The 27,193-nt window shown below is 49.1% G+C and overlaps 1 protein-coding gene across 1 annotated transcript in view; it reads right to left on the bottom strand.

The window, feature by feature from the left end:
- The window catches only part of LOC138453013 (zinc finger protein 84-like), a 189,306-nt gene that overhangs the window by 58,329 nt on the left and 103,784 nt on the right, over positions 1–27,193 (bottom strand). The gene's annotated exons all lie outside the window — the stretch shown is intronic.

Below are 27,193 nucleotides of genomic sequence, written 5' to 3'. Positions count from 1 at the left end.
GCACTATCTAAAATGTCGTCAGGCCAAGTACGATAGTTAATTTCACATCCTTACTGTTCATGGCCTGTAAGAATGTCATTGTATTTTCCCTTGTTCCCACCGTTGCCCTGAAGCACTTTGAAACACATTGTGTATAGGCGCTATATAAATAAACTATCATATCATATCATTAGGATGCATGTCCCTCTTAGGATGAGGCCCTTGTCTGTGATGGATAGTTCATGTTGGACTGTGAAGTCCCCTGACAGGAAATCCTTAGCAGCCAGGGTGTGGTTATGATTGTTTTGAAGGAAAGAGATCCACTACCCGGCCAGTATGGCGTTTTTTGTCAAAGTGCAGCAGGGGTCGCTGTTTGTGGCTTCCACCGGTTCAGCTTTGCTCACCGCTTTAAGTTTTGTTGACTCCACGAATAGGCATATGCGTTCTTCCATTTCCGCTGACTCTGAGGTCTCTGCGTCTGTGGCCGTTTGTGGGTGTCTGCACAGGAAGTCTGCAGGTTTGTCTGTTCCTGGTCTGTAGATGAGGTCAAACTCATACTGCTGCAGTTGTAGTAACCACTTCCTGACTCGCGCTGGGGGGTGTGATGCTGAGCCTGTGCCGATTGGGATTACCTGGTTATGGTCTGCAATTGTCTTGAACCTTCATCCATATAGATACAGACGGAAGTGTCTGTACCCCCACAGGATGGCAATGGCCTCCTTTTCAATGTGTGAGTACCGTTGTTTGGTGGGGATGAGGGCACTGGACACGAAAACTTCCCGTCATGCTTCGCCTGTTGAGGTCTTCTGAACTAGTACCACTCCTAGACTCACAGGGCTTGCATCTACGTACAGTTCTGTGTGCAAGTGTGTGTAGCTGATAGCGATTCCTTGATGTTTTCAAAAGCCTCTTGGCATTGCTTGCTCCACTCCCATTTGGTGTTTGCTTTTGTCAGGGCTTGCAGTGGTTCTGAGAGGGTGGCTAGGTTGTTGATAAACCTTCCACAGTATGTGGCCATTACCAAGACGCTCCGGATTTCCGTTGGTGTGATGGGTGGTGCAGCTCCCTTGATGTCTACCACGTTGAGGGGGATCTGCTGACACGCCCCTGCTATTGAACACATAGCTGAAAAAGGTTAGCTCCTCCTTGAGGAATTCGCATTTGTCCTTGTGGCTTCCTCCAACCTTACGAGGACTGCCGCCAATCTCACATGTGCTTTTCCTTTTTCCGGACAAGCACCAAGATGCCATTGCTAACATTAAGTACTCCTGGGAGGTTGTGTGATAGCGTGTGAATGGTTTGCTGAAAATCCTCTGCAGCAGACTATATGCTGAAGTTCAGCCGCTTGTACCTCCTCAGGCCCAGGTGTGTCAAGAATGTGGTTTTGTATCTCGAGTCTTTGTGTAGCTTTAGCTGATGATAACCTGCTTTCAGGTCAATCTTGGAGAATACTTTGGACCCTGTGAGGTCTACAATTATTTCACCAAGTGTTAGAGTAACGTGTCTTTTTTGGATGATCACTGCGTTGGGGAGGTGCATGTCTATGCATATTCTGATCTTCCCCGGTTTTTTTTTATTGTGACTACCATCGGGGTGACCCATGGCATCGGTTCTGTCGTCTCCTCAATAATTCCCACTTTTTAAAAACGCCAGTAGTTTCTTGGCAGCTACGTCCCTCATATGGAACTGTGTCCTCCGGTGTCGTACTGCTTGCGGTTGAATTTTCATGTGAGGCGCAAGGGGTTTCCCTGCAGGAGATTTATAGGGCTGCAAACCTGGCCGGATCAGAGTACCTTTATCAACCACTATCAGCTGAATGTCTCCCACTCCAGGGATGATTCTTTTGGGGTTGGAGTTTTTTTGGGGAAATGTGAGTTTGGGGTCATTAAAGATGTGCTTTGTGTTACTGCACTTCTGTTTCTGTGTCTCAATAGGACCTCTCCCCGTTGCTGCTTTGATATACCTGAAGAGGTAAGTACTGGGATGAGGAAGAGAGACGTGGAGGTAATGCTCTGATTACTTAACGGTAATCTTCATTATTCACAGTCCTACTGTTCCTCATAACAGTACTGATGACCCTCCTCTCCCTCCCTGCGGGGAGAGTCCCATGCTCCGGCTTGGTTTTAATGAACTGAGGGTTGTGGGTAAGGGGACGAGTTATACAAAAACAAGAAATAGAAAAAGGTCCTGTGTCAGAGGCAGGGGCCTCAAGTACTGTGATGAGGAAGAGTAGGGCGAGGAATAATGAAGATTACTGGTAAGTAATTAGAGCATTACCCACCACACCAAGAGCAAATAGAATGACATTTTTCTTTATTTTACCATGCTGGGGTTTAGAACCCGAGCCGGTGAACAGCCAGTTTCAGATCACACTGTGCTATTCAGTATGTTCTGGGTTTTGTTCGTTTCATTCAATAGACAGCTTGTCACATAAAGCCCTGTTACAGACTTTATCGGGGAAGCATTCTATTGAATGAATCAAAAGAAATCCAGTGCCTACAAAATGGCACAGCACTGTGCTGTGCTGTTTGGTAGGTGCTTGATTGCTTTAGTTTTCTTCAATAGATTGCTTGCCACATAAAGACCTTAACAGGCTTTAAAGCAGTTTAATGAATGAAATAACCGAAGTTCATCATCTCCCAAATAGCACAGCGTATATGACACTCGCTTCTCAGGGGCAGGGCTCCTGGCAGTGCAGTGGGAAATAAAACAATGCAAATTGCCGTTGGGAGACTGTCAGGGCTTAACGAACCCCACTAAAAGCCTTCAAGTACAGATATGCACATGCTAAGAAAAACCTCTGATCTTGGCGCACACCACTAGAATCTTGAAAGAAAATCACAACTTAGACCTCATTATTTCTAACAGCTTCGTTTAATAACTGCCCCCAATAGTGTTTGTCTTGGCTATTTTGGCCCCCAAAAAAGGCACTCGTCCATAAATGCTTGAAATACACCTATAAGAGATTACAGCTATTAGCCACTAGCACTGCCACGTGCCATCATCTAGCTACTGGTGCGCGTGCCAATGTTTCACCATATGTAGGCTTTGTCTAGGCTAGAACGCATGTTCTATTAAGAAATTGCAGAGCCAAGAGTACATTGATTAGTCACACATGATCCACCTGTGTAAGAGCATAAGAAGGAAAGAACATAAACATAGAAGAGCGACAAGAACACATCATACATCGTTACATGCACATTTCTTGAAAAAGCTGTTATTCCTAGTTTATCAGGCCAGTCTATGATACCCCGTGGCTATCAAACATGTAATTATTATATATTCATTATTCTTGAAATATTGTATACATTGACGGTAGACCTCTGTACGGTACATTGATTTTGCTTGGTGTCTTACCTATTTCTAACGTGATTAACTTAAGGTCTGGAGCTGTCCCCAAGAATTCTAAGACTTGTGAGGATTGGTTGTAATAACAAATGCCACCAATTAGAATACTGCGAAATATTTGCACGTGCACCAGTAGGCAGATGTTGGCACATGATAGTACCAGTGGCTAATAGCTGAAATCTGTTATAAGTGTATTTCAAGCATTCATAGTCATAGGCCTGTTTGTTGAACAAAATAGCTATGAGTGGACATACACTATTGGGAGTAGTTAAGTTGTGACTTTCTTTAAAGATTCTAATGGTGCGCACCAAGACCAGAGGGTTTTCGTGGTTTTAGTTCAGGGCGCTTTTGTGTTACAGCCTCCTTGGAACAGGTGCTGCCGGGTGTTCTGGAAATTAGCATAGTGAAAACTCCCTGTATCCAATGTTCAGACTGGGCTGGCGCTGTGTTTCCTAAATACTCTGCCAAATTCCTGGTCCCAGATATTCACATGCACCGTGGAAAATATTATGGTTGTGAGTAACACAAGGGAAATACACCTCTGCATGCTTTGGGTCAAGGGTGTGTATTTCCCCCGTCTAATTATCATTCCCAAAATATATCACCAGTATGAATATGTACTCTTCAGTCCTATGGTATGTGGAGAAACTGCTAGATGGTGGTTGTGGCGCTGCCCGATGACGGGCACGCACGCGGCGGCGTGACGTTGCACGCCGCCGCGTGCAGCATAAATAAACGGGGCGTTTCCCGGCCGCGCAGAGCGACCGGGAAGCCCGAACAGTAAAGACGCGTGTGAGAGTCGTCCTTGCTAGTTGGGGGCTACGGGACCGCATGGAGGCATGGACGAACCCTCAACAGTGGTGACGAGTGGGGGAAACGATGCCCGGACCCAGCAGTGACTATTAATATAATTTTTTCACCGAAACGAGGTGGATGCAACACTTCGTTTCTTTGCCGCGGGTAGTGCGTTACCCACGCGGCTGGCGGCCATTTTGGAACACATGCTGTGGGACTTCACGAGGCTCCGGTTTCGGCTCGGAAGCGGCCCCAAGCTTAATTTTTGGAACCCCTGACAGCAGGAAGGCATACCTGCAGGAATATATGCCTATCTTCAATTTTGGCTTTTCTTTGGGTTTACTACGTCGAGTGGAAACAAGGAAGAAGGCTTTGGGCCTAGGATCCATATGACACACTCATCTTTCTTCTTCTAATTTTTGGAACTTTTAAAGGCTGAACAGTTCATCCTCATCTCTTTCATCATCTGGCTGATGGACACACTCTGTTTCATCCTCTTCATCATCAAGGTGGTGCATCTTCATCAACAGGTGGGTGGCCACGCTGATTTCACCCTCTTCATCATCACAAGGTGCTGCAGTGACTGTGGAGTTTGAGTTGCGGCCCCAGTGTTCCATGCTGGGGTGCCTGTGCGCTCAGACTCATGAGTGACACTGAGGACCAATGTGGCGCAGCGGCAGTTCAGCGGCCTCCTCCACCCCCGCCACGTGCGCCACCTCAGGGGCAGATTGTGCAGCAACCTCCACTTGTTCAGGCGGCTCCTCACGGTCTTCCACCTTTTGTACAGCCAGCGGCAGGGCCCGTTGCTCCACAAAACCTTCCGGTCATGGCCCAGGTGCGTACCCAGGCGGCTCTGCAGCCCATCCCCGAGTTTGATGTGTCGGGCCCACCATCTAGCCTAGGGCCCAGATGGAGAAGGTGGGTGGACCGTCTGGACATGTACTTTCGAGCGGCCCAGGTGGTGGATGATGACACCAGGCTGGCAACCATGCTGTATTCAGCAGGACCGTCCGTGCAAGAGATTTTTGAATCGTTGCCGCCTGGGGATGGATCATATGGTCAGGTGAAGGCTGCCCTGCAGGCTTACTTCTTGCCTCTTGCCAACGCGGACTATGAGCGTTTTGTGATGCTATCGGCCAAGCAGAAGGACGATGAATCTCTGGACTCATTCTATGGACGCCTGAGACGTCTCTCCTTAGCCTGCGCCTGGGGAGATGCAGAGGACATGATTAGGATAATGCTTATCCAGGCGTGTTAATCAGGCAAGCTCAGGCGCCAGGTGTTACGAGAACCAGGCATCACGCTCCAGCGCATCCTTGAATTGGGGAGGTGCCATGAGGTGTCAGAGGCGAGAGCAACCAAAATGGAGGCAGGGTCGTGCCCCATCAAGACTGAGGAGGTATGTGCGATGTGGCGCGGCGGCAGGGGTGTCAGAAGGCCTGGAGGTGATCCCCGAGAGAGGGCCGGAAGGGCAAGGGAAATTTGCATAAAGTGTGGATACGACCTGCCCCACCCAGCAGAGTGCCCGGCGGCAGGAAAGACATGTGGGCGGTGTGGTTTGCCGGACCATTTCTTCAGGGTATGCAAGGCGGCAACACCTGTGCTGGTACCGAGAGGCCCAGGGCGGGCAAGCTTCACCCGCCAGGGTCTGCCACCCAACGTCGGTCAGGTGGATCAGAGCGAGGAGGACGCCTAGGTAGAGGAAGTGGAGGAGGACGAGGAAGAAAATGTGTTCTTTGTCTCGAGTGTGGGGGTCCTGAAGAGTAAGAACAGGAGACAGCCCAGGTGTGTAATCGAGGTGAATCAATCTCCCGTTCCGGTCCTCATGGACACTGGGGCATCCGTCAATGTAATGGCACAGGGATATTATGATGTTATGGACCAACCCCCCAAGTTGGCTGCACCAAGGGCCCGCATTTTTGCTTTTGGTGGTCGTCACCCTATTCCCCTGGACGGTGCGTTTGTGGCCAAGGTGGAGCATGATGGCTCGCAAATTAAAGCACGGTTCTGTGTGACACCTGTGAGCACCAACACGTTGCTGAGCTGTGCTGCAGCGGAGGCCCTTGGTATTGTCACTTTTGCGTATTCTGTCTACTTGGAGGACATAAATGACCTGTTAGAGAAGTACGCAGCACTGTTCAAGGGGATCGGACAGATGGTTGGAGAACCTGTGAGACTACACATTGACGATTCGGTGCAGCCCATTGCCCTGAAGCATCGGCGGGTGCCGTTTCACCTTCGAGAACAGGTGGATAAAGAGCTGGATAGCCTTGTGGATCTGGACATAATAGAGAAGGTGGAGGGCCCCACCCCCTGGGTGTCCCCCATAGTAGTGGAACGAAAACCCAAGCAGCCCGACGCTGTTAGGATCTGCGTTGACATGAGGCTCCCAAACAAGGCCATCAGGAGAGCAAGACACCTCACCCCGACGATAGACGACATCATTGCAGAGGTACAAGATGCTTGTTTCTTCTCGAAACTGGACCTCAGGGCGGGGTATCACCAGGTTGTCCTCCACCCCGAGTCGAGATATATCACCACCTTCACCACACATCGGGGGCTCTACCGTTACAAGAGGCTTAGCTTTGGTGTCTCCTCGGCGGCCGAGGTATTCCAGAACATAATCCGGGGTGCCCTAGCGGACTTGGAGGGGGTTCTGAATATAAGCGACGACATCTTGGTGTTCGCGTGAACGGAGGTCGATCATCTACGGCGTCTGGCAAAGACATTTGAGAGACTCCAGTCCTTGGGCCTCACCCTGCACAAGGAGAAGTGTGAATTCCTCCGACCATCCATAGAGTTCTTTGGTTTTGTGTTCAAGGAGGGGGGAGTGTCTCCTGATCCCAAGAAGGTGCAGGACATAAAGAAGGCGCAGCCTCCGGAGTCTGTGTCTGAGGTACGGAGCTTCCTGGGCATGGTTACGTACTGTGGACGGTTTATCAAGAATCTTGCCTCCAGGTCGGAACCGCTCAGGGCACTAACGAGAAAGGACACGATCTGGAACTGGGGGCTACTGGAGCAGGCCGCGTTTGACGACATCAAAGGCACCCTGGCTGCCGAGGACACCATGTCCTTCTTCGATCCCATGTTACCATCGGAGATCATTGTTGACGCCAGCCCGTTCGGACTGGGCGCCGTCCTGACCCAGGTAGACCCGGATGGGGGTGTCCGCCCGGTGGCCTACGCCAGCAAGGCCCTGTCGGAGGCAGAACAACGATACTCGCAAATTGAGCGGGAGGCTCTGGCGGTGCTCTGGGGATGCCGGCACTTCCGACTCTATGTCCTTGGACGCCCAGTGACGGTCGTGACGGACCACAAACCGTTGCTGCCCATCCTGGCGGGGTCATCATCCAAGCCACCCGCGCAGATTGAAAGATGGATGCTCGCCTTGCTGGAGTATGGGGTCACTCTAATCTATCGGCCTGGGGCCAACAACGCGGCCGATTACCTCTCCAGACACCTGGGAGCACCCGGCGGAGGAGACCCGGACACGTGCACAGAGGACGCCGAAGAACATGTCCGGGTGGTAGTGGAGGCGGCAACACCAAATGCCATGCCTCTCCAAGAGCATGAGGTGGCGGCAGCCGAGGATGAGTGTTTTAAAATTCTGAAGCAGTCCATGCAGCACGGCTCTTGGAAGTTGGTGCTGGAGGCCCTGGCAGCTATGGAAAGTCCGGGAAGAACTATCATTTTCAACGTCCGGGCTCCTGCTCAGGGGTGACCCGATTGTGGTGCCCCAGTTGAAGGTGGGCGACGTGATTGCGCTGACACATCGTGGTCACCAGGGTGCCGCCAAGACCAAGGCCTGCCTAAGGCTGAAGGTGTGGTTTCTGGAACTCGAGCGCAAGGTGGATGATTTTGTGGCGGCCTGTGTGTGGTGCCAGGCGGCTTCTCCACTACAGCGAGAGCCGGAGATAGAGGCGATGCCTCGCGGGACGTGACCATGGGAGGTCGTCTATGCAGACTTCGGCTCCACCCCGATGGGCACCCACTTCTTGGTAATAGTTGACGAGTATTCAAGATATCCAGAGTTGGAATTTGTGGATTCAGTAGCGTTCGAGCACGTTGTGGTTGCCGTGGAGAAAATATTTGCGGCCCATGGATTCCCTCAGACGTTGTGCTCGGGCAATGGCTCACCGTTCCAGAGCGAATGCTTTTCGGAGCTGTTGGAGAGCTATGGGGTGGTGCACAGGAAAATCACTCCCCTGTGGCCAAGGGCCAATGGTGAAGCTGAACGGCTCATGAGGACCCTCAACAAGACCTTTAGAATTGCCCAGGGGCAGGGACAGCCATTGCAGAGAGCGTTGTACCAATTCCTGAGGGTCTATCGCAGCACGCCCCACGCATCCACTGGAGTGGCCCCGGCAGAGGCCCTGTTTAGGCGTTGCCCGCGTGGGCTGCTACCCGAAGTGGGGGAGAAGGAACCGGGTGTGATCGATGATCGGCAGGTCGAGGCTGACCGTAAAACACGGATCGAGCAGGAGAATGCTCGGAGAGGGCTTTGCCCACAACGGCTGGAACCAGGGGACGAGGTCCTCATTCGCAACAGACATCCACATGGAAAGCTCTCTCTGCCCTATGAGCCAGAACCGCTGGACGTTGTCGCGGTAAAAGGGTCCATGATAATTGCATCGGACGGCCGGTCTGCGGTCACTTGAAATGTCAGCTTTTTCAAGAAGCTACGGGATCCAAGAACTGACCCGCCTCCTGAGCCCGACCCCGGTGAGCTCCCAGAGGACACTGATGAAACACCAGGCCTGCCTGAGTCTCCTGCCAGACCAACACCTGTGGACAGATCACCCGTGCCGGATGTGAGCAGGAGGTACCCCCAGAGGGCTGGGCGAGGGAAACCTGCTCGCCTCACCGATTACGTACTTGGACATTTGGCCGAATACTGTAGTGGTAATCACTGTTGAAGTAAGGGGACCCGGGTGGCTGGTAATAAAGGGGTGTTTCCGACAACGGGGAATGTTAAAATGTTATTGTTATGGTGTATCATGTGCAGTGCATAGTTGTAGTGTGTGTTGTTTGTTCTCCTGGAAAAAGGAGGAGTGTGGCTCTGCCCGATGACGGGCATGCACGCGGCGGCGTAACGTTGCACGCTGCTGCGTGCAGCATAAATAAACGGGGCGTTTCCCGGCCGCGCAGAGCGACCGGGAAGCCCGAACAGTAAGGACGCGTGTGAGAGTCATCCTTGCTAGTTGGGGGCTACGAGACCGCATGGGGGCATGTACGAACCCTCAACAGTGGTTACGAAAACAGATTTGCCCAACAATGTAGGGATTACTTACCGGTAATATTCATTATTCCTAGTCCTTCCTCATTATAATACTTACTTGTGGGGTGCCACTCCTCCCTCAGGAATCCTTTCTTTCTTTATAAACTCTTTTAGGTCCTGCCCCTACCCAGTGGATCTTTAGGCATTGCCAACCCGACAGAACTCAGTTAACCATACCCATGCACAGCCCCATTCGGCTAAATCGGGAGGGAGAGATGGGAATATAGTACTGTAACGAGGAAGAGTGGGACTGGGAGTAATGAAGATTACAAGTGAGTAATACCCACATTGCCTCCACGTCCCTCTTCCTCGTTCCAGTACTTACATGTGAGGTATACCAAAGCAGCAAGCTAAATGGGCAAGAGCCAGACACACCAGCAAAATTATATGCAATAGACCAGCACTATTCTGTGCAGAACAAAACAACAAGTGACTCAGAAGGTCCTGACTCCAAGAACACTTGAACCTCAGGCCTCAGCACCCACTCTATACAAAGTCAACCGACTGGGCTGGTTAAGACATTAGGGGGAGCCCATGCGGCCGCACTATAACCTCTGCAATCACAAACCCCTGAGCCCCCACCAAGGAGGTAGCCCTGGCCCCAGTGGACCTGCCCAGCACTCTGGTGGGAGATGGAATACCCCTGGACTAATATGCCAGAAAAACAACCTCCCGGACCTGCCAGCATATGGATGGATCCAAGGCCGTCTGCCCTGCAGAACCCTGGAACGGACCAAGGAAACCAACACTGACCTACGGACATCCAGACAACACCACCCGCACACATCAGAGAAGCGAGAGAAAAAGCAGGACGCACCACTTCCGGAAACCGAGGAAACGAAGAGGACACATGAGCCAGAAAAAAGGGAATCACACCCCAGAAAAAGTGTTGCCCCCGAAGCACCAGAAAAGGGCAATCCACACAAAAGGGCGCAGGTCAAAAGGGCGCAATCACCTGGCAGATGCGATAGCCACCAGAAAAGCAGACCTGATGGTGAGAACCATCAAGGGCACATTCACCAACCGCTCACAAGGAGACACTTGTAGGGGCTGATCACCAGAGGAGGTTCCCAGGTAGGCCGACCTAAAACCACAACGGGCCCATGGAAGGAAAACCCCTTCAAGAGCCCAGAAACCAACGTGCCATTCACAGTCCTCCAACCTGAGGATCCATGAAAGGCCCAACAGCAGCCCATTAGGCCCGCAAAGAGGATACCGCCAGACACAGGCCAAAACCGGCATGCAAGAACAGCAAGACCCTTGAAACAGCTCTGAAACCTCTCAGCAGCCATTCCCAGCATACCAGACCTGAAAGAGGTCCCAGTGCCTAGAGTATGACTTCACCAGGGACAGCCGTAGGTCCCCCTGGATTGAGGTCACCACTCCTAAGGAAAGTCCCAGGCCAGCATCCAGCGCGGCCAACTCCCAAGCCCCCCAGTCGAATATCTACATATGAGCATGAAGCACTGGCGCAGGACACGCAGCAGAGAAAGAACCAGTGCCACTGCCAACTCCAACAATAAGGGAAAACCAACCCCTGCATAGCCAGACAGGAGTGACCAGAAACACCATCACTTCAGAGTTCCAGATGTCGACTCAGACTTGTGGGATCAGGGGCAGCGGGAGGAGGTGTAAAGGAGAGCCTTTGGGAACAGGAAGGACAACGCAAGAACCCTCCATGCCCTCTGGCAAGGAAAACAGGAGCAGAACGGGGCCGCCTGGGGAGAAGCGAACAGATCCAACCACGGGACTCCCCACAGTCTGCAGAGACCCCTTATCTCAACACCCAGTCTCCAGAAGGGAACCCCCAGCTGAATCTGATGGCCGCAGCATATAGAAGACCCCCAGTGGGAACCGCCTTGATCAACAGGAGATGCAGCCCTTCCAAGAACTCCAGAGACCTTTGCCAGGGCCCCAGTTACTGAGAAGGGCAACCCCTCCCCCCACCCATTGAAATATGAACAGTCGTGGCAGTTTCTGTCTACTCCTGCACAGCCTACCCCTTCAGGGAAGGCCAAAAACTTTGATGGCCTGGAAGATCTCTGCCGTGTTATTGTAGTGGTGCAGGGTCAAGGGGGCATGGCAAAAGCAACCAACAGTGATATGCTGTACAAAGTATACAAATCTTTCACTTCAAAGCTTCTTGCCAGCAAACAGCACTTCACTGTGCACTTCCACTGATGTGCTATTGGATCCAGTTCCTGGGGTTGGACCAGTGGGTGAGGATCACCTGGGCGAGGGGTCTTTGGGGACCGAGGGTTGAAACACGGTATCCCCTTCCCTGTAACACCTTTTCCCCATCCTACCCTGTAGAATATTTAGAAGTCCCTCCCTTTTCCCACACAAACACTTTCTTACAAGGTAACAGACAACGGACTTACACCAGAGCCATTTACCTGACATGTCCCAACACTCGGGTCAGGCAGAGTCAGCCAACTGACAATAACCATGCTCACATGACGGCTCTTTACCTTCCCCAGAGGGATAAAAGGCGGAGCACGAAAGCACACTTTAAGCAAGGCCGAACGCATGAGGAGAAAGCCAAACCAAACTGGCGGTACAAAGGGAGGAGAAAAGCGGCGAGACCTGGAAAGACAACAAAGGGGGAATTGCCCTTGCCCTTTTCAACTCAGACCGCAAAAGCCTCCGAATGGGAAATCATATGATTGGGAGTTAAAGCTGGCGTGAAGAGCAGCAGATGTCAACGGTACACGGGGGCCTCTCGCATTGATAACGCAGACAGAGATGGAAGCTGTCTACCGTGGTACTATCCTTGACTCCAGAGAACAAAGAAGCCAATGGATTCAGCACAGCCAGTGAGTCGGAGGAAACAGATAGACAACCAAACTTTGTTGAGCCCAAGGTTGCTAGTAGCAACATTTTTTAATGCACGGAATTTACAAGAAGAAGAACTTGTGTGTATGTTTTAACTTTAAAGAAAGCCCAGTTGAGGTCCAGGTGCAAAGTGGTCTGGTGCCACGTGGGCGCTCATTCGAAAGACTCTGACTGGGACTTGTTTTGAAACTACAAAAATGAGAAGGCCCTAGGAAAGTGTGGCGTTAGGCCTTACAGTGGTCCTACAAGATTTACGTCAAATCTCTTGCACAATCGAAAGTCTCTGACCCGTTGCCAGAGGAAAGGGAAGGGAACCCCGCTTTCCACTATGATTGGGAACTGTGAAATAAGGCAAGTGTGAACCCGACAGAGGGATGCCGAAAGAAAGCTAGAAGAAGGAAATACCTGCTTTCTGATGAACTGAGGAATACATGAAATGTGTTAAAAGAAGACCGTAGTGAACCCGACAGAGGGAGGCCCAAGTTTCAAGAAGGATCTGAACATGGCAGAGGGAGATCCCAGGGGGGAAGAGCAATCGCCCAAAGAACTTTTGTTTGTTTATGTGTTTGCTGTTTTACGAAAAGGGGTGAAGAATAATACATCCGAGAACAGTGGGTCAGTGCGAGTGTCATGATGCCTACCCCCAGGCATCCGGACCAAGCCCATCAGCCCCGGGAGCAGGCATCTAGACATTTAGTAAAACCTCAGCAGCCCCGGTTAGGGGCTATCTGGGTTCAGTCCTGGTGCCTTAGGCGCCAGGCTCATAGTAGGAATCAGTCCTGGAACCTAAGGCGCCAGGCTCAGTCATTACTTACCTCAGGCAGACCATGCTGCAAATGACTCCAATCCAACATGAAGCCTGAAAGGGACTATTTTTCTACAGGGACTATTTTTTACTCTGGTATGGTTCTAGGGACTTCTTATCTGGGACTACTTTTGAGGCTATTTAAACCACGGCCGATCAGCAACACGTGCATCGCGTTATTCTGCATCCAGCAGCGTAACGCTCACCGTGCCTGCAGCCTGCATCCAGTCTTCTGCCACGCCCGCCTCGAATCCGGAGCTCCTAAAACAAAGAGGAAAGAAAGGGACAAGGTTAGAAAACAAACTTATTTCTATTCCACACCTGATTCTGGATCCATCTCGTCTCCGGACCTGTAAAGAACATCATTTCTGCACGCTCCGCACCTCCAGCTGCAGCGCCGCGCCATACTCACCAATCTTCACAGCATCCTTCGGGTCGGCGCTGCCTCCATCATTTCTTCGCCGAACTTCGGCACCTAGGAGACGAAAGAAAACCACAAGGTGAGCCGAGGGAACCAACAAATATAATTCTTACCACCATAGACTTACCTGATTTACCACCGGAGGCATCCTTTTGTGACTCTCCATATTTTCACGTGCCGCATCTGTAAAGAGAGACAAAACAACACGTTTTCCATGTGCAACATTTACCAATTGCGCCGGGTAATACAGACTCTTACCTGAGCGTCACCAGCTGCCATAAGTGCATCTTTTTACGAGCCAGCTGCAAGACAAGAAAGGAAGGGGGGAACAAGAGTGAACATCGGACATATTGAACTCTATGAACTTAGTACTTACTGGTCCTCACCATGAACCTCAGAGTCAATACTCTCCGGAACTCTCCCGAGCCTTAAAACCAGTGAAGTAACTGGAATTGACGCGCCCCTGCAAATCCACGCAGGATGGAGAGCTCATCTTTCAAGAATATAAGGTGAGATTGCTGTGAGGGCATTTCTGAGGTGATTAGTTGGGGAGGACTGTGGGGGTGCCATCGCTTGAATTCAGAAGTGGCTAAATCCATCCCTCCACTTGCAGGAGAATATTTCTACGGGTTAAGCAGACAAGATTAGGAGGGCAGATCTAGTCAGTCATCGCTGCACTACGCATCACGTGGGTGGAGACCGCAGCTGTCCGGGTCCTACCGACGCCCCTATGGGAGCCAGGTGAGCGTAACAGTGAATGAACCCGGTAGAGGGTTGTCCACCCTGTCCACTCCACCAACAAAATGACAACCTTAATGAACCTCCACGTCAGGCCCTCCTCAAAAAAGGGAGCTACACCCAACACACCCATTTTTCACATTACTATAGCCTCACCTATCATGCCCACAGATTTTAGAACCAAATCTACCAGGCATCCCAAGACCACACTATCCCGTCCTACCTCCTTGGAAAGACTCCCACCCAAGGACTCCTCACCCACCACCCTGACCACCACTAACCCATGCACCACACATACCTCCTCTCTCAGCTGAGACCTTATTAATGCCAGATCGCTCTCTGCACACGCACTTGACATTCACAACCTCGTCACAACTTAGACCTTCTGGCCATCAGCAGAACCTGGCTTCACGAAGCCTCGGGCCCAACGCTAGCCCTCGCAATCCCACCTGGATACACGATGTTCAGGCAAGATCGCCCGCACCTCAACGGAGTGGCTCTTATATCTAGAGAATTCATTGCAATTTGAAAAGTGGACAGTGAAATCAGCAACCAAAGTGACCACCTGCTCCTCAAAATTAGCATCTCAGCCAATTGCACTATCACACTCCACAATGTTTACCGCCCCTCAGGCTCGACCAACGACTTCCATGCCTCACTAATGCACCTGCTATCCGACAACTTGAAGAAAACCACACAGTCCATTCTCTTGGGAGACCTTAACCTCGGCCTAAATGACCCTAATGATGCCTCAGCCAAATCCCTAGACAAAGCTTTATCCACCCTAGACTTCAAACAAGCTATTATTGGTCCCACCCATTCAAAAGGACGTACCCTAGATTGGATAGCCCACCACAAGTGTGACCTCACCATGAACTCCACATCCGCTATACTGTGGTCTGGCCACCACATTATCCACTTCAACCTTGAGACCTCCAAGGCAGCCACACAAAAGGAATCTCCTCTCCCCTTGCCCTCACAAGAGGCTCTCCCCCCACCTCTTGGTGCCTGCCCTCAAGCCACCATTCTCCAGTTGCCCTGAGGCGCTAACTCAAACATTCAATGGTATCATCACACAAGCTGTTAACTCTATCACCCCTCTCACCTCTAGGAAAGCTAAGCCCACCAAGCACTGAAACTCCTGGTAGACCCCTGAACTCCTTGAGCTATGCACCAGGAAAAGAGAAGCCCTCACGAGATGGAAAGCCAATCCTGCTGACTCCTTGAAACAAGATTTCAATAAAATTGCCAAAGATTACAAACTGGCGGTTATCAAAGCCAAAGCTACCTCCTTCAACGCAAGAATAGCCAATGCAAAATCAGACTCAAAAGAGAACTTCACCATATTTAGAGAGTTGGAATCCCCCGCCCCCACCCCTCAATCCTTCACCAAAGATTAAACATGATGCAATAGCATCCCATTGGCCATGCTGAATAAACTCAACACCCTACAAAACAAAATCCGAGCTCACCAACAATACCTAAACAGCCACACCGCTAGGCCTCTCAACCACACTGACCCTGATGAGAGCATTTCTCCCCTCTTCTCCTTCCGCGACATTACAGAAAAGGAAGTAATTCATCTTATGAGTTTGATCAAACCATTAAACTGTAAAGGGGACATCTGCCCCGCACAGCTGATTAAAGAATGCGCTCCCACCATCGCCCCCTTTCTTACCGCCTTCATTAACAGGGCATGTTCCACCCTGCCTGAAGGAAACGTGGGTTTGCCCTCTTCTAAAAAAACCCACACTCGACTCCACCAACCCTGGGAACTACATACACATCACCAGAGTTCAGTTTCTACTGAAGATCTTGGATAAAGCTGCATATCTCCAAGTACAAAAATTCCTTGAAGACAACAAACTTCTTGGTCTACGTCAGTCCGGCTTCCACCCAGGTCACGGGACCGAAACAGCGCTGCTAGACCTGAAGAACCAAATGGATGACATTAGAGACAAAGGCAAACCAGCTCTCCTCCTCCTTTTAGACCTGTCAGCTGCCTTCGACCTTGATAACAACACTCACTGCCACCACCTATCCTCCGCCGCTAACTTCTCCCCTAACGCCATAGCCTGGATCACCTCATTCCTCAAAGTCAGAGCAATGAAGGTCTTCTCTGACCAAGCATCTGCACACCCCAACATCCTGAAATGTGGCATCCCACAGAGCTCCTGGATATCCCCTACTCTGTACAATATATTCACAAGTACTCTCTTAATCATCCGTGACACCCTAGGCATCACCTACACTATGCAGATGATACGCAGGTACTCATCCCACTCTCAGGTGACTATGAAGCTGACACATAACCATTAACTCAATTTACGCCACCATCTGAACATGGATGGCAGAAAACTGGCTCTGTCTTAATGGGGAGAAATCAGAACTTCTCCTAATCGGCTCCCCAGAAACACTAAAGAAACTTGACGTAGAATATAGGTCATTCACCATTGACAATGAAGATTGCCCATGTTGAGAGCACTGGACAGTCGTGATTCTATTAGAGACAAGGAGGCAAGCATTATGCTTTTCTTCCTTTATTACTGCATAATCAGCCATTTCAAATGTTAGACATTTGAACACTTTAAACTGACCAAACATTTTTTGTCCTTTCTGTTTCTTGAAACCAAAAAAGGGTTGTTAGTTTATGTCCATTTTAAAATGTTTCTTTAAGGACTACTAAACCCCATACGTCTCTGCTTTCCTGTAGTCCTGCCTAACCTTCAGTGTCCAATCAGGCTCAGTCCACTCGTATATGTAGTCCTCTCTTCTATGCCTCCTCCTTTTTCTTTGGCAGCTAATGTCCATGTAACTTTTACCCCAACTGTTAACTCAATCAACTGAACCGGAACTTCATTCCTGTATTCCCCACAATCCAACGCGACTCTAGACCTGCACTCCTGCACCTATGGCTTTACTCCTCTCACGTTTGGTTCTGGTCTTCCCCTGCAACCAATAGAGATATTATCATAAGGGTGTGTGCCCAATAAAATATGTAACATATACCTTCATAAAGCATATTTTATATTTCATATACGTATTCAACATTACGTATCCCTGGGTGGGATATAATGCTCGCCTCCTTGTCTTTAATAGAATCAAGACAGTCCAGTGCTCTCAGCATGGGCAATCTTCATTCTATGTCGAGACAGGAGGCGAGCATTATGCTTGTTCAAAACTGTCTATTTCTGTATTCGCTATCTGGGAGATAGGTTTGAAATAAAAGGTTTTGAATTAAGATTCATTCGACCAATCAGCAGCTTTCATAATATCCTGCAACGGTACGCCTGCTGCAAAAGCCCTAAAGACCACCGCGCCTCTTACTGAATGAGCCCCAATCTGTGATAAATCAATGCCAGCCCAGTGCATCACCTCTCGAACCCATCTGGCGATTCTAGCTGTCGCTACTGCGTGAAATGGTTTCCTACGCGCAATCAAAAGCTGGGTAGCCCCTCTGGGCCTAATTTGCGCTGTCGCCACTTTGTAGTCTTTAATGCATTGTGCCAGACTTAACTTGCTGTTATTGCGAAAATATGGGTAAGATATTATTGTCGAATCTGACTTTGTCCTATTTGCCACATTAAATGCCACCCCTTCTGGGTAAAATATCTTTCTGTCTGCTTCTAAGGCCTTCACGTCTGAGACTCTCCTGCATGCTATGAGGCAAAGAAGCATTGCTAATTTCCCCGACAGTTGTGACCGGGAAATATCCCTGTTCTGCGGCCATGATAGAAACAACGTAAAGACTGCCTGAACGTCCCAAAGCGTTGAATACTTGAGTCTCGGCGGTTTGCGCATCTTCATCCCTTTTAGCAGCCGTGAGATAGATGGGTGCTCTCCTACCGGTCTGTCCTCCACCTTCTCATTACCTGCTGAAATATCAGATCTGTACACGCCTATCATCCTGTATGCGGCTCCCTCCGCGAATTGTTGTCCCAGGAAGTTTAGTACCTGAACTACAGGGGCTGAAACGGAATCAGTATTAGCTCCTACACAGAATTCGCTCCACCGCTTCCATGCGGCACCATAGCTCCGAATGCTAGACAGTGCCCATGAGTCCCTGATACACTTGGCAGCGAGCTGTGAAATTCCTGGGAGTCACCATCTCTACCCGAAACCCTGCATGCCATCAAGCGCAGTGTACCTCCCACTACTAGTGGATGGAGTTGCCCGTTCGACCCCCGAAGGATGTCGGATCTGTGAGGAATCATTCTCGGAAAATCCATAGAAAGTTCCATCACTACTGGAAACTATGGCTGCAACTTCCATATCGGGACTACTAGCACTAACTCCGCCTGCTCCCTGCGGACTTTCGCTACAACTCTCGTTAACATTACGAACGGGGGAAAGGCGTAGTGAATCGCTCCCTTCCACTATTGTAAAAATGCACCAGTCCCTGCTGCTGCTGGGTCAAACTCCAGCTGAAAAACTTTGGTAACTGCGCATTCAGTCTGGATGAAAACAGATCTGTATCTAGGGGACCCCAGAAGTCCTGAAACCGCCAGAAGACTTCTGGGGGGAGGCTCCAATCGCTGGAGTCTACCAAATACATCAAATTCCAGTCCGCTATCGTATTCTGAATCCCTGGCAAATATTCTGCCAATACTGATATTCGCTGTCTCAGAAAAATGCCAAAACTCTTTAGCTAATTCGCTAACATCTTGGAGGCGGTCCCCCCAGTTTGTTCATATATCGGACCACCAAAATATTGTCCATTTTAAGAAGCATGCAGCATTTGACCCGGCCTTTGGTAAATGCCTGAACCACGAAAGAGCCTGCTAGAAGCTCCAAAATGTTTATATGGAGGGAAAGCACCTCCTCAGACCATTTCCCTCCTGTTTCCAAGGAGCCGCATCATGCTCCCCACCCAGCCCTGCTCGCGTCTGACTCTGTCACGACGTCCCTGGTGTCTCCGAAAATGGCCCTGCCATTCCAGGCCTCCATGTTTTGTAGCCACCAGTGGAATTTGGAGATGGCTTCTTGGTCTAGCTTTACCAATTGATGATAACCTAGACCTCCTCTGAGGTGTCTTATTTTTAACCTCTGAAGCGCTCTGTAGTGCAGGGGACCGGGAAAAATGGCTTGTATGGATGCTGCTAGTAATCCAACTATCCGGGCTAAACTGCGAAGTGACACCACTTTCATCGCTACTACCGCTCTCAGTTCCTTTTTCATGGCTTTTATTTTTGCTGGTGAGAGCTCTAAAGACGCCGTTCGGGTGTCCACCACAAAGCCTAGAAACTCCATCCTCTGATATGGGTGCAGATCGGATTTATCTTTGTTCACGACGAAGCCGAGGACGACACGAGCTTGCACACCCATGTAGCCTGTTCTTGTAGGCTTGCAGCGCTCTGCCCTAGGATAAGAATGTCGTCCAGGTACAGGATAATCCTGATCCCCCTCTCCCGAATGGCTGCTGCCACTGGACGCATGATCTTGGTGAACACCCATGGAGCAGACGCTAACCCGTATGGAAGGCATGAGAACCTCTAAATGTCTGTCCCCCATCTGAACCCAAGATACCTCCGATGCTGTCCTGCGATCGGGATGGTAAGATAGGCATCCTTGAGGTCCAATCTGACTAGCCAGTCTCCTGCTCTGAGCAGGTCTCGCAGAAGGTGAATACCTTCATCTTGAAATGTCGGTATACTACCCACTCGTTCAAGCTCTTTAAGTTGATGACTGGTCTGATCTTTTCTCCTATGTGGAACAAAAACATGTTGCTGAGGAACCCTTCTTCCTCTGTCCTTTCTCTATCGCTCCTTTGTCTGCTAGATTACGCAGCTCGGAGAACAGTAGATGTTTCTCTTCTAAAGGCATATGTATCTTCACTGGCTCTCGCGCTTGCGTGGGGGTGCCTACTAATTCCAACTGCATCCCTGAAACTGCTTGCAATACCCATGCATCGCTGGACAATTCTCGGTATGCACTCAAAAACCAACACGTTCCTGCCCACCACAATTGGAAGAGCAGTTGACTGCGCACTCACCGCTTGGCGTGTTCGTCTGCCTGTAAGCGACTCTGCCTCTGCGATTCCTGGGGAACTCTCCCAGTATTGGGCTCTATGTCCTTGAGGTCTTCTGAATTGGCCGAAACGACCGGACGACCCAATCCCTTTGCCGTCCGGTCCCTGCAAAAACTCACCCCAGGAAAATTTGCCAGATGGTGCTTTGTGCTTTCTCAAGTGCCGAATATGTCCCCACAAACTGAGACATTTCTTTTGCAAATGTGTCCCCAAATAACAGGCCTTTTGCCTCTCCACCTGCCTCGTACGAGGCCAGATGGCTCAACTTACTATCGATATTGAGCAATACCCCCCATCTCCTCTCAGTTTAGAGGGCGCAGTTAGCATTGCCTAATAGGCACACCACCTTTTGGGCCCAATTTCCCTGGGCTACTACGTCCACTGGTTCACCAGTGTCTGATGCTTTTTCTACCAGGTCCATTATTCTGGCGAGCAGGCCCACCAGGTCCAGGACTGCGTCCTGGCATCCTCACCACGCTCTATCTACCCCTTTTCTTATGTCCTTTGTCCCCTTTGTGAAGAATGCCACCATTTTTGGGTCCAACTATGGGATATCTATGACCTTACCTGGCAGTATCGGTCTGGGCATTCTGCTCTCATTTTTGCTCTGACTTCTCTGTCTAGCGGCTTTCGCAGGTGATGTGCCATATATTGGGCCACTCTGGGTGATGGCACCCACTCGAGGATCTCGGATGTGCAATGGCCTCGGGTCAAACATATCCAGAAGCCCTTCCTTGTCCTCGTCACGAGGCTCTTTTGACATCTTGGGTTGAGGCATAACAATGTCCTCCTCGCCTTCAACATCTGGCGATTATCTGCATCCTCCTCCTCCTCCCCTTCATTGTCCACCCCTGGGGCAGGGGGTCGGGGGTCGAGGGTCCGGCACTGCCGCCCTCATCATGAAGGCTTTCTTCTGCCTGCTTAATATCAATTATCTTTGCGGCGTTTGAAAGCTCTGAGAAGTCAGTTGAGTGAGCGCGCGGATGGAATTTCTATGACGAGATCTGTTGCGCTAGGTGAGCCGGGAGGTGAAACCCTCTGTGTCTGTCGGTGGTTGCCGGTGTACGTGGGGGTCCTAGAGACCTCGGCACGCCATTTATCACACCTACTCTGTGAACGAGGAGGTGGGGCCGGCCGCCTAACGCTGGTACATTTGCCTGCGGCTCCGGCACCAGCCTCCGATTGAAATACTCCCTAGATCGCGGAGAAAAACAGTAATGCGCGTATCGTCTCATACACACGTGTATATAACACTGAGGGTTGAAAGCATTAGCGTGTTGTTTACTTAAGCTAATTACACTTGCACAATAATGTTAAGGTTTCTGGAAGCACTTGCGTGCCTCTTATCACTAAACAAATACACTGGCAAGATCACAATCTGTAAAACCCTAGTCCACTTAATCAGTCACAAAAAGGGTACTTATCTGACATGCATCAACAAAGAAAGAGGAGGAAGCATAGAAGAGAGGACTACATATACGAGTGTACTGAGCCTGATTGAACACTGAAGGCTAGGCAGGACTACAGGAAAGCAGAGACTTAGGGGTTTAGTAGTCCTTAAACAAAAATTATAAAATGGACATAAACTAACAACCCTTTTTTGAACGGACAAAAAATGTTTAGTCAGTTTAAAGTGTTAAAATGTTTAAGATTTGAAATTGCTGATTATGCAGTAATAAAGGAAGAAAAGCATAATGCTCGCCTCCTGTCTCGACATAGAATGTTCAAATCTCCACCTCCCACACAGTCAAAACAGTTGGTGTGTACCTGGACTCCAACCTCTCCATGTCAAAACAGGTTAATGCAATTACTTCTGCAGCAGCCTATCCCGCCAAGCTTCTCATGGCAGCTAGACCCTTCCTCTCTAAAGAAACTGCTTAACCATATCCAGAGCCATAACCGGTTCCCGCCTGGACTACTGTAACGCCCTCCTAGCAGGCAACTCCACAAAAACTCCAGGTTGTCCAGAACAACGCCCTCGGAGATGCCATCAGCATTCCCAAACGTGACCATATAACCTCTGCCAGACAACAAGTGCACTGGCCCCCTATCAAAGAAAGGGTAATTTTCAAAACCCTCGCCGTCACTCACAAATGCCTGCATAACACAGTCCCCCTTTACCTACCTGAAAGAATCTCCAGACCACTCTCGACAAAACCAACCAGAACCCCTTACACAAACTGAATCCCTGTACCCAAGGTCCTTAGGTCACGCGCCGGAGGATCCAGCTTTCCATTTATCGTGGCTGCCCATTGGAATGCTCTACCACCTCACCTTAGAGGGATAACTTCACACTTAGCCTTCCGCAAAGCAATAAAGACCCTTCTCTTGACTTGAACCTACTACCCACCTTCACCTTGCTTCCACTGTCTACTGACTTCCTAGAACAAAACCCCAGTACCCACTGTTAACACTACTTTTGCTGTATTTCACCCCCATGCTACGCCCTCCTGGAACCAGTAGCTTTACTGTGTAACCTTGTATTTACCTTGTATTTACTGTTAACTATATTCACCCAATGCTACGCCCTTTTGTAGCCAGTAGCCTCACCCTGTAACTACTATTTCTATTTTCTCTTGGACCAGTGCCTCGATGCCCCTGGGATGCTAGTGAGCTTTACAAATTCAAATAAATAAAATAAATAAAATAAAGGGACATAAAAGCTCCTAAAGATTACGAGTGATATCAGAGAGGCCATAGTGAACCCGACGGAGGGAGCCCCAGTTGGCAAAGAGGATCTGAGCCTGGCAGAGGGAAGTCCTAGGGGCAAAGAACAACTGCCCAAGGTGCACAATCACTGATAGAACATTTGTTTGTTTGTCATTGTGAAATCGTGGCGAAGAACAATCACCCAAGGTGCAAGATCACTGAGAGAACTTTTGTTTGGTTGTTATTGTAAAACAGCAGGCCTTCTAACACAAGAGACTTTTACAGGAAAGAGACGTAGCCTCTGAAGGTTTCTGATATCGTTGTACTGTGAACCTTGTGCTGACGAGGTCCAGGAGTGTGCTGTGTTCAAGAGTCCTGCCTTGCCCTGTGTTTCAAACGTGGGGATGGGAGACCCAGCCATACCATCCTGACTTATCATTTTCTGAACACTTCTTTCTTTTCCGGTGAACATTATCCCACAATCTTTTTGTAATTTAGTAGTAAGGATTGGCAATATTTTTTTTTTAGCATAGGCCCTTTTTTTGACAAGACGTCACTAGGACTGCCTTATTATTATTTGATGGTCGTAGCTTGCTCCCATCTTAGATTTAGGTTTAGATTAGGCGTTTATCTCACCCATTATAAAGTTCAATAAACACCCCTGAACTGTGATCAATTGTGTCTGTCTTTACTCTTTCCACCATGATTCCTTACAGTGCCTGGGAACAGAAGTGGCAGAGCGGTTTCTTATCCAGAATGCCTCTAGGTGATGCAGTGAGGAAGCAGATGAAGATGTGGAGATAGTGATGGTGATCAGCAAAAGTAATAACGCAATTGCAAGTGATAAATGTGTCGAAGGGGTGGCCAAGGGAGCGAGTACTTGACGAAGAAATGCAGGTTTCTGCCAAAGTCAAGGAGGAATTGTCTATAGTGCAGGCTATGTTGATGCAGGATCATAGGTTGGTACCCCTGGTGGGTATTCGTGGCAGATTGTTGAACTTGGCTCATGAGGGACATGTAGGTGCTACACATACTAAGAGGTGGCTTTGAGAGTGTTACTGGTGTCCTGGCATAGACAAGAAAGTTGATTGGTTGGTCAGTAGATGTGGAGTTTATTGCACATTAGATATGGGTATTCAATGTCATAATGTCCCTTTGCAAATTGCAGATTGGCCTAAAACACCTTGAGTGAAATTGGAGGTGGATTTTATTTGACAAATTAATTTGTTGCATTTGGAGGAGTGCTATGCACTGATATTAATGGACTACCACTCCAGGTGGTGTGAGGTGAAGTTCATGCCAGTAACAAATACAGAGAGTATAATAGAATATTTCGGAGAGCTATTCTCCACCATAGATCTATGATCTGGCTATCATCAGATACCTCTGCATCAGGACTCTTGCCCAACAACAACCTTTTCGTCTCACACAGGGTTATTCTGATATAAGATCATTCGTTTTGGAGTGTCCTCAGCTGCAGAGGCCTTTCAGCGCATGGTGAGATGTGTGCTGGCGTACCTGGATGGAGTAATGAATATGAGCGATGATATTGTGATCTATTCAACTTGAAGTGGTGCTCTAAAGATGCAGTTGTTTGGTTTTGTGTTTCAAGACACTGGCATTTAGGCCGATCCTCAGAAAATAACTAGCTTCAAGGACATTACACCTCCCACGTCCCCAACAGAAGTCCAAAGCTTTCTGGGGATGATACATATTTGTGGGAAATGTACCGCAAACTTGGCCACAATTACAGAACCGCTACACAACCTCGATCACGAAGACAGTGGGCCTCATCACGAGTCTGGCGGTATCCTGATGGTGATTGCGGCTGGATACCGCCAGCACAAATAGCGTTACTGGTACTCGGTCCGACACTATTAGCGCTGGCTGCAGCGGTTTGGACCCAATGGGGGGTTCATGGCACTATGCGCAGAGGCGCAACTAGTGCCGTGCTAATAGCACCCAAAACGGGCAAAAAGCAGGCTTTTTACCTCCAGCAAAAGCTGTAGGTAAAACTCCAAACTGTCTGCCTCAACTCATAATAGGGCCAGCCCTTCAATGCAGTGGTAATAGCATTTCCACCACATTTAAGGGCTACCGCCTGACTCGTTATGAGGCAGTGTGAGTGGAAATGGACCAGCATCACAAACAAGGCCTTTGAGGACTCTAAAGCTGCTCTGGCTGAAGATACCACAATGGCATTCTTCAACCCTCTCAGAAAGTCTGAGATTTTAGTGGATGCCAGCCCAGTTGGCCAAGAAGCAGTGCTACTACAGGTGGATAAACATGGTGTGAGGCAGTCCATTCCCTTTGCAAGCAAAGCATTGACACTGATGGGGAGAAGATGTTTGCAAATAGTGTACGTGGCACTCACTATCGTATAGAAGCATATTCGTGGCTGATGGGCTTCAGCAAACGGTACGTACAGAAAAAGGGCCCCCATTTCAAAGCATGGACTTCAAAGAATTCATGTCATTTTACAATGTTTAGCATCGCTGCATCACGCCATGCTGGCCAAGAGTCAATGGTGATGTGGAGAGATTTAGGCAAACTTTGAATAAGGCTTTCAGGATTGCTTATGGAAACAGAAGTCCAATGGAAAGAGCATTAACCACATTCTTGATGGCCTACAGAACAACCCAACACACTGCCATGGAGGTATCTCCAGCAGAGGCACTTCTGAACTGGAAAGTCCATTCACTAGTACCTGAACACACCTCTTGACAGATGCAGGAGATTGACGTATCCAAATGAGACACAAACAAAAGTTCAACAATGACAAGGAATCCTCCAGAAGATGACAGGTGCCATCGCAAATACAAATGGGGAATGCAATATTATAAAACAGGAAGCCTAGCCACAAGTTATACATGCCTCACCAAGCGACTCTGTGGAAGATCATAGACCACAAAGGTACAAAGGTTCAATGGCCATGACCACAAGCAATGGCAATGAAGTAACAAGGAACTGCTGCTGGTTCAAACAGTCCTCACTGCTGGACACCAGCAGGCCTCTGATGGACGAGGGGGCTGGGAGACTAGGCCGCCTGCAGATGAGGGAAGACATTGGAACGAACAAGAGATGGAAATGGGGGGATAGCCGATGTCCCCAATGGCGTCACCCACTGCACACAATGATGGACAAAATCCAAAGTTCAAATACCCTAGGAGAAACACAAGAAGGATGTCTGTGAAAATTAAATACTATGTTATGTTTTGGAAAAGAGTAACTGTCAACAGAACAATGTAAGGAAGGCATGGTATCAAACAGTGAAGACCGACACACGTGATCACAGTTCAGGGGTGTTTATTGAACTTCAATGCTTTGGTTGAACGCTTATCTAACCCTAAATCTAAGTATGGCAGCAAGCTATGACCATCGAATAATAATAACGAAGTCCTAGTGGAGTAACTGTCAAAATAAAAGGGTGTATACTAATGAACCAATTGCCAATCCTTACTTCTAAAAATAAATAGTGTGGGACAATAATGTATGCAAAAAGAAAAGTGTTGAAGAAATGATATGTCAGGATAGTTGAGCAGTTGGCTTCCCTTCCCCACATTTTCAGCATGGGACAAGGTGGCACGCTTGAGCTTCGCACACACTTCTCTGCAACGAGGATATAGTTCAAAGCATAGGTATCAGGGCCTTCTGCGACCAAGTCTCTTTCCCAATAAATGTCCCCTATTGCAGAGGTCCTGACATAACAAACAAGCACCAAAGTTCCTTTCTTATAAGGATGTTCACATTCATAAGTTCTTGGATCTACTGTTTACCATGGGTCTCCCTCCTTCAGGCTCGGACCCCTTTTAACACAATGTTCACAATTAGTCGCCCTCAATCGGGCTCGGACCATGGATCCCCCTCATTCAGGCTCGGACCCCTGAAGCACAATGTTCACAATTGGTATCCCTCATTCTGGCTTGGACACTTACGTACAATATTCAAAATTGGTCTCCCTCGTTTGGGCTCAGACCATGTAATCTTACTTTCTTAGCTTTCCTCTTTGTATCAAAAATTGAAGACTTTCGATTGTGCAATGAATATTGATCAAACCATCGCAGGACCACTTTGATTGAACTTCATTTCTCATTCTCATTTTTACTTTCGCTTCTGCCACTTCTTGGCTGGATACCTCACAGAGACCTTTGATTGAGCACACTTGCAGTGCCGGACCACTCTGTCACTGGTATTGTATCTAAAGAGGGAGTCTCTCACCTGGGGAGAAGGGGCAAATTCCCTGGATTCATCACATAATATATTTCAACTGCAATTGTGCCTCTGCCATTTCCCCGGTGTAACCTGGTGCAACATTCC

The sequence above is a fragment of the Ambystoma mexicanum genome, chromosome 4p (genome assembly GCF_040938575.1).
Source record: "Ambystoma mexicanum isolate Mex_15411 chromosome 4p, UKY_AmexF1_1, whole genome shotgun sequence".
Taxonomy (NCBI): Eukaryota; Metazoa; Chordata; class Amphibia; order Caudata; family Ambystomatidae; genus Ambystoma; species Ambystoma mexicanum.
This window is presented reverse-complemented; position numbering and strand designations above follow the sequence as displayed.